The sequence below is a fragment of the Etheostoma spectabile genome, chromosome 12, assembly GCF_008692095.1.
Source record: "Etheostoma spectabile isolate EspeVRDwgs_2016 chromosome 12, UIUC_Espe_1.0, whole genome shotgun sequence".
Classification (NCBI taxonomy): Eukaryota; Metazoa; Chordata; class Actinopteri; order Perciformes; family Percidae; genus Etheostoma; species Etheostoma spectabile.
Window position 1 is genome coordinate 26,589,008 of NC_045744.1, and position 8,653 is coordinate 26,597,660.

Genomic DNA, 8,653 nt, shown 5'->3' on the forward strand with positions numbered 1-8,653 from the left:
CCTCCATACTATTCAGCAGATATACTGTACATGTCTTGAAGGGATTAAACAAACTTCCTAATTGCAAGGAAGGGATGAGCTGCTGATGTGAGCTGCAATTAAAAGCAGTTTGAGACATCTGTTAAACCGAGAGCTAAAGAGATGGTGCTACAGGCAAACCAATTAATTGATACAAGGATGAGTTGCTTATCTGCCATCATCATCTCAGCCATGAAAGTGCCTTTTCACTCCACTAATTGAAATATTTCAACCGAGACACAAACCACAGACGCTGTAGTTGTGTATTGACTTCTCTTTTCTGCTTGTTGGTTACTATTATTGTTTTGCTCTTGCAGTTGAACAGAATATAATGCCTGGATTTTCCTAAAATGGTTTTAGATGGCTCATCACCTTTGTTCTCCAGTTGTTTGTGTGCCTGACTGCTTGACAACTTAGCAGTCTCATTACTGCAGACTGTCAGCTCCCTGGCAGCACCTGACGTCCTACTGGCTGCTGAACATGTGATGTTACTGCAGGCATTATTCATTAAGGGAACAGTTAAAAACCCTTTATGCTCTTACAACACTTAAAAAGTTCAACAAAGTGATAGGAAGTCCACGTTTTGAGGTAATGAACATGATGTAAAAGGAGAAAAACTGCAGTGGTATGCAATATATACTAAAATGAAATCACTGAATTGCAATTTCACAAACTGTAGTATTTTATTTACCTGTGGGAAATAAGTCCTATTTTTTATATGTGGAGTGTAAAGAAGCGTTATCCTTCTGTTAAGTAAGAACAGTCAACTGTTCCTTGTATTAGGCTATATCTTGCAGATTTTTAAATAGGAGCTGCTGTTATCACAATGGATGTGACATGTCCCTGGCAATGGAAAGAGGTTTTTTTTTAAGATAGAGTTCCTTTGTGTGACATAATTATCAGGGACAGAATGGTACCAACAGACAAAGGAGGACTTAATAGCAAGACTGGTACACACAGTAGTTTGAAATTAAAGTCTTGTCTTGTAGGCGGGGTTCAGTACAAGGGTAAGAAATCCAAAAACACTAGGCAAAATCTAAAGATACAAAAGATTGGTCTAATAACCACTAGGCAAACACAGGAACACTTTACCAAAACTGTGAAGGCGTTATTTTGAGCTATTGATTCCTCAACAAGGACACAATGGTTTTGTTTATTTTGTGGTGGTCACCGCGATATGGGAACGTGACCACTTCACAAAATAAATGTGGGACGCGATTCCCAGTCCCTGGTTTAAAATCAATTATATGTATAGTACATGAGGTGGGAGGAGAAATCAGATGTACTGTATGTATTGGGATATTTTTGCGACAATCTTTGCTTCTTTCCCAAGAATCATTTTTTTTATTTACCAATAATTCACCCAAATATTTAATATTGTTTTCATGGTACCACAGATGGCGACTACAGACCAAAGCAGAAATTACCGGTTATATCTTGTATCCCAAGAAAAATGGGAGATTACAGTGTCACAGCAGCACACGTACATCAGTCACTCAACACAGAATATACATATAAATTAGATACTAGGAATAAAATATACATACATACAACATACATGAGATAATAATAATAGAAATAAAATAAAAGAACAAATATTTGAATATACACAGGATAGGAAAACAAAAATGTGCAACTGCTTAAATAATATGCTAAAATGTATGCTAAATGTAAATAAACCAATTGTCCAGGTTGCACTTAGTGCAGTAGTGAGGTGTCTAAAAGTCTTATAGCACCCAGTGATGACATGTTAAGAGGTGCTATAGCCTGTAGTAGGAAATGTGGTAATTAAATGTCTTGAAAGACAAATGCCTCATGATATATTGTCTCCAGAAGTATATCATTCAACTTTTGTTTTAGTGGTAAAAAAAAAAAACAATACTTCTAAAATCGCAATAATTGTAAATCGCAATACAAACACCCACGTCTCGTGAAATAATTGAATCGGGACAAAAGGCATATTGTCCCAGGCCTCACACTATTGATTTCTACTATTAGTACCATCAATTTATGCGTTCACTGAACACATCTGATGCTCTCAGTCTTTGCTATTCTTTGTTGATATTTTTGGATTATTTAGCCACACTTTTAAACCTCCTGCAGCCACTTCATTGGCTTGTCAGCAGGAATGAGAACCAGGCTGTCTCCTCTGTCAGCGTGAAGTTTTCCATGACACCACTTGAGGGCCTGCAGGGTCTCTGCAGGGGGAAGTCTGGTGTTAGTCTGACAATATAAAAAAGGAATAAGTGCATGAAAATATGACTCTCAGGATAAAGGTTCCTAACTGAAAAACTGTGCAGAGTCATCTGCCGATGGAGAGACCTGGGACGAATAACAAAAGGGAAAAGGGACCAACTACAGTCGCCGTCAACTGCGCATGTTGGCAGCACTAAATGACATGGATCATCTTTTTAAACTGTGAACCATTAAACCCATAAATCATCTCCACACTGATCATGAGTACAGGTAAAAGGGATTGGTGTAGGTTCACACAGAGTGAATTTATAGAACAAGCAGGGCTGGAGGTTCACTGACATATTCATAGATATTTCTTAACATTTAAATATGACTTGGTCTTTTCTAATCTTGACTATTACCTTGGAAAATGAGAAGCATTAAACCATAACCATGTCTGGCAACAAAAAATGCCACTGAAGGGAATTTAAAGACATTTCCAACTGGTGCTAGTGCAAATGATGATGTCCCTCATGACGTCTGAATATAAGACACCTACAAAATTTTGTTGAATGAAAAAGTCATACATACACACACACACACACACATGCACCAACACATACACCCTATGTGATTCCATCCTATATCTACCCTATATATATCTGTGATTATACCCTATATCCTATCCATGATTTGCTGTAATTACCACATATACCCAATAACATTTGGATACTTTGGATCTGACTGCCATTGATCTCTCTGTGGGATATTAACAAGTGTAATTTCGAAATGCCAAATTATTCCTTCAATCAGTAAACTGTCCCGAGCGCACTGTACCCTGTCAGTAATGACGCCATAGGCTTAATTGCTTTAGGATTTTCTTCAGTAGGTTTATGTTAAAGCTTAAAGTCACTGGCTCCACAGTGCTTTGCAGCAGCAGGAAAGAATATTACCTTGCTCTGTGGATTTTTATGGACACAGAGGATTTAGCAGCCAACCTCTGCCCTCCTGTCTCATTCAGAAGAGTAACTGATTCATATGTACTGTTTGTGCTTCTTGGTGTCACAGTGTTTGCCAGCAATATTGATCTGTGTTGTCCAAGTCACGTAGGCTTGTGTTTGGTCACCATAGCAGCCTTTTCTAAAAAAAACTAAGTAAAACAAAAAAAAAAACAGTGGTTGGGGATCATCTGTTTTAGTTTATCAAATTAACATGGTCCATTTTGGTTTCAGTCTGGCTTGGACCACATTTCTGTTACCTTTGCCCTTATGATGAAGTCATATCTCTCTCTCTGGTGGCCTCTCATCCTTAATATGTCTATCCATCCTAATTTACGTACCTTCCATCCATTTCAAGATACAGCCCTTCCCTCAGAGGATCTAATTGCCAGAGGTGGTCTGAGATGTAAGTAAAGGATTGGGTTATTACTGTTCCGGGATCAATGTCACAGGCTGCATACTCAGCAGGGTGAGTCATATGCCATAAGGTTCCTGTCCTGAATATAAAGAGACACTATTCTTCGGAAGAAGATTCTTCTTCAGGGCCCTACTATATATGCTTGCATATGTTGTAGCAGCAGGACAAAACATTAATTAATATTACAATTAATTTTGTACTATTGTATAAAAGCTAAGATATTTTACTTCTGTTCATGTTGACTGTATCAATGCTTCATGGCCGAAAGAACGAGATCCAGGGTACAAGCGGCCAAAATGGGTTTCCTCAGGAGGGGGGCTGGCGTCTCCCTTAGAGATAGGGTGAGAAGCTCAGTCATCCGAGAGGAGCTCGGAGTAGAGCCGCTGCTCCTTCGCGTCGAAAGGAGCCAGTTGATGTAGTTCGGGCATCTGGTAAGGATGCCTCCTGGGCGCCTCCCAAGGGAGGTGTTCCATGCACGTCCTGCTGGGAGGAGGCCCCGGGGAAGACCCAGGAGTAGGTTATGGAGATTATATCTCCAACCTGGCCTGGGAACGCCTCGATATCCCCCAATCTGATCTGGTTAACGTGGCTCGGGAAAGGGAAGTTTGGGGTTCCCTGCTGGAGCTGCTGCCCCGGCGACCCGATACTGGATAAACGGATGAAGATAGATGGATATATCAATGCTATTTGGAATATTATATAAGCCATCAACACTTTATGTTAACCATGAGTGGAAGCTTGGTGGTTTGATCCCTGGCCACTGCAGTCTAAATTGTGTAAAAAAGGGTTGTTGGGTAAGATGGGGTTGGCTTTGGATTGCGGGTGCCAGTAGCTCAATCAGTAGGGATTTGTGTTGGGAACCAGAGGGTTGCTGATTCAAGTCCCCATATGGACTAAAATTATGGTGGGGGACTGGTAGCTGGAGAGGTGCATACAAGGTGCTTTTGAACCCACAACTGCTTGGGGCCATTTCTGTGGCCAGCTCCCTCACTTTAAGCACTCTCCATTAGTGCACGTGTAGGAACAGAGCATGGCCTGTGTGTAAGAACAGGGTGAAAACATTGTAATTTCCCCTTGCGGGATTAACCAAGTATACACTATTATTATTAAGACACTGATTCCCAAATTGTGTGTGTGAATGTTCATCTGATGAGCAGGTGGCACCTTGTACGGCAGCCTCGTGTGTGAATGGTGCCTGTTGTGTTTAAAGTGGTCATTAAAAATAGAAAAGTGCTATAGCTTTATCTTGAGTTTATTTAACAGGTGCACATTAATAAACATGTTTGTGCAAATGCCAGATTTAGTCAAAAGGCTTCTCTACAGCATATTAGTATTTTACTGCACACAGAAAAAGATCCTGCTTCATGTTCAGAAATAGCAAAGTCTTGCATGCATAGGGAAAGGAGACGTCCGGGGTGGGCCTTATGAAATATGCACAACCCTGTTGAATTTTCATTTTCTGGGTTATGCAACACTTTGTCTGCAAATTGGAAAATGCTAGTGCTTTCACGTTAATTCTCATTTTACATTATGCTGAAATTATAGAATACATTTTAATAAGAGGGGAAATGGAAATGGGAAAGAAAATGTGTTTTGAGGTTTTCAATTTGACTTAATGACTTCATCTTACTATTAGACAAACCTTCCACAATGCATATGCCTTATTAATAAAGCCCAGGTTCTAAAATTGAAACCACCAGACTCCATTGACAAAATCAATCACTTTATCTCGCAAAACATCGGAGCTGCTGGTCTAGCGCTGCCTTATTCAGTTAGTTAGTTAGTGTTATTGTGTAACTTTGGTGCTTTAATTGGTTAGTGACAAACAAATCTAAAAAGCAAACCAACTAATCGAGGCAGCGGTAAACCAACAACTCGCGTGTTCTGTCAGGTAAAATTTATGTTTTGTCAACAAAGTATGGTGGATTTGAAGAGAACACCGATACCGGCTTCAGTTCCTCCACCATAAAGTTAGACAAGAATGTCTGATTGCAAGGTAAAGTGTGGAAAAAATTCTAAATAGTGCGTAAACTTAAACCAAGCCCACCCAACTTGGGGCCCATGGGCACAAGCCCTTTATTTTTGCCCGACATGGCATTTGACATGCTCATGATTTGTATTTTCATGATTCGTATCGTTTTTTGAAATATCTGTATCCGTAAAATCCTAACTGTAAAGATTACAAAATGTACATTTTGTGCAACTAAAATGTGTTGTTAAACTTTCCCTATTAAATTACGTGTTCTTTATCTTTCCCGCTCCCCCTAACGTGCTGTGTATCTTACGTCACACGTCGTTTAAAAATTTTATTTTACATTTTGAATGTTTTTTAATTACATTTTTAATTACATTTTAATGAAATGTAATTTCACATGACATTGAAACTTGGACTCAAATTTCACAATTTTATTTTTGGTCCACCTCTAAATAAAGTGACAGATTTCTTTAGGTGGCCCTTTTTTAGGTGGAAAAATATTATTAGAAGTACTTGGAGTACTGCAGGCGTGCCAACCGCCATCTACTGCAACTGATACACGGAGTTTGGATAAGTACCTCATAAATCCCCACTCCAGACGAGCAGTTGAGAAAGACTATAACATTAGTCCTTTGTGGTATGCTCTACCTGAGGTGTGGAAAGTGTGTAATTTAGTATGTGTGTGTGTGTGTGTGTGTGTGTGTGTGTGTGTGTGTGTGTGTGTGTGTGTGTGTGTGTGTGTGTATGATCACATTATGTAAGTCATTCTGCCGGCATCCACTCTCCACTCACTGAAAACAAAAGGACTAAGTAGAGGTTTGGGACTTGAATGAATGAGGGAAAAGAATGTGTCATATATGAGGAAAGACTGACTCATTTGATTTAATCAGATATTTTCTTCTGTGTAGGGGGGAGGGAAGGTCTAGCAAGTCCACACAGCATTCATGGATGGGAGAAAACGTGCTCTTGTTTATTGGCATTTCTTTAAACTTTCTTTAAACCACAGTCGTCTTGGGCGGTACTAAGCTCCGGATGAAGCAATAATGTTGCAGTAAAATCGCCTCGGGAAGGAACTTGTTTTGGTGGAATGTGTACGTTCACAAGTTGTTTTAGTCATTCAACACAAAACTCTGATTGGACAGATAGTCTAGCTAGCTGTCTGGATTCACCCCGCAGAGATCTGAGGACCAGGTAACCATAGTCCTCAGAAATCCACCGGAGTATAAAAAGACATGAGAAAAGAAATGAATCGTCATCAACTATTCTTCTCTTTACCCTCTTCTGGAACATGAAGGGTAAGATGAATAGTTAGACTACAACTTGTTTCTCCTGATCCCATCCCTCTGCATACATTTTTAAAAATGAATCAACCACACACACACACACACGCACACGCACACACACACACACACACACACACACACACATCACCCACCTTAGAGAGCATATTACAGAGTGGCACATGATTAAAAGCTCTGCAACCATGTGTGTGGGTGGATGGATACACAAATAGCTGGGTGGATGTGCTCTTTCTTTCTTCATTCAACAGGTTTCACAAAAGGTGTTTCTGTCTGGAGCTCTGCAAGGACACACATCATCGAAAAGGCACTGCGAGATAGAAGAAGAGCAGGAAAGACAAAAGCAAAGAAGAAAACTAAAGAAAGGTAATTATGTAAATGTTGCTCTCATATGTCACCCTTGCGGCATCCATGCTCTGTGTTTATATGTTCAGGGCCAGAATGAAACCTTCATTAGCTTATGCCAGATGGGTCACCAGTTACTCACACTGGGTGAAATTTTTTTCAGCCTCAGAATTATGTCAAGATCACAGCACAACATCACTGCAATAATTTAAAAAAACACATTTAGTCCTTGTTATTTGCTTTATAATGTGATGTCAACACATTGCTCTTTCAGGTCATCAGCAAGGTGGCTGTAAAAGATGTAGGCACCAACATCCCCCCTTTGTCCACACAATGATGAGAGTGTTAAAGGGCAGGTGCAAAATTGCTAAAAGTGTTCTTCCGTGCCATCTCGCTATCTAAAAACACTCAGTACACAACCCTAATAAAAATGTGTTTGCATATTACTGCTGAGAGGCTTGTGAGCTCCAAATGCATTTGAAGGATCATGACGCACTTATTACTTAAAGCTTTTAAATATCCCTGTAATGCACATTAGATGAATATTTTCAGGTTCACATAACACAGAATGCTGGGAAATCTATGGTGCTGCTGTTCAGTTTGTGTTCTTCTGGATTACAGAGTATTAAAAGTTGTTGTGGTTTCGACAGAGCCGTGTGATGTGTTGTGCTCAGGTCAGAGTATCTGCGCTAAAATCAGAAGCCAGTGTTCACTATTAAAATACCTCCTGTTCAGTTCATACAAGCACAAGCAACTTGAAACCACAGCAAACAGGGGAACAAACCACCTCAGAGTCAGACTACAACCCAAATGTTAACCAATTGAACTGTTGACGATGGCAGCTTGATGCACAATGTGTTGCTTTTCATAACAGGAATCCTTTTGCCTTCAAGATAGACACGTTTAAATTATACAGTTGAATGTAAAAGGGGCTACATGCGATTTTAAAGTCCGGACGTGGATTGCCTGCACACGGCAAACATGGACGTGGCTAAGCCATGATGGCGGTAGCTAGCAGTACTAGCTTTATTAAGGCCCTGACCCACCAACCCGATAATCGTCCGACGGCCGACAGTCTGACGAGGTCGGTGACTCGAGTCTGTTCGGTGTGCTCCGTGCCGTCGTCCGTCGGAGGGGCCGGCGGCCTTCATTTTGGCCGACTTGACATGCTCGGTCGGAAGGCGGGCTCTGCCGGCAGTCGGACTCAAATGAACAATCTGATTGGTGGAGTGCTAACCCGAAACTGACTAGCGGGATGAACGTGACTAGAGTCTCTCAAAATCTGACAAAAATCAGCAAGATTCAGCAACTGCATGACCTATTTCTCGCTTAACCCTCGTGTTGTCCTCGGGTCAAATTGACCCGTTTTCCTATATCAGTGTTCTTTTTAAATACCCAAAATAACATGATTGATTCCACACAACGT

At 40.5% G+C, this 8,653-nt stretch overlaps 1 long non-coding RNA gene across 1 annotated transcript in view; it reads right to left on the minus strand.

Moving 5' to 3' along the window:
• Positions 1-8,508, minus strand: part of LOC116698980 (uncharacterized) — a 20,634-nt gene extending 12,126 nt beyond the window's left edge. Inside the window, exon 1 of the long non-coding RNA XR_004334333.1 lies at positions 8,278-8,508. This is a non-coding gene — a long non-coding RNA (uncharacterized LOC116698980). The remainder of the gene's footprint in view (positions 1-8,277) is intronic.
• Positions 8,509-8,653: the final 145 nt, after the last annotated feature.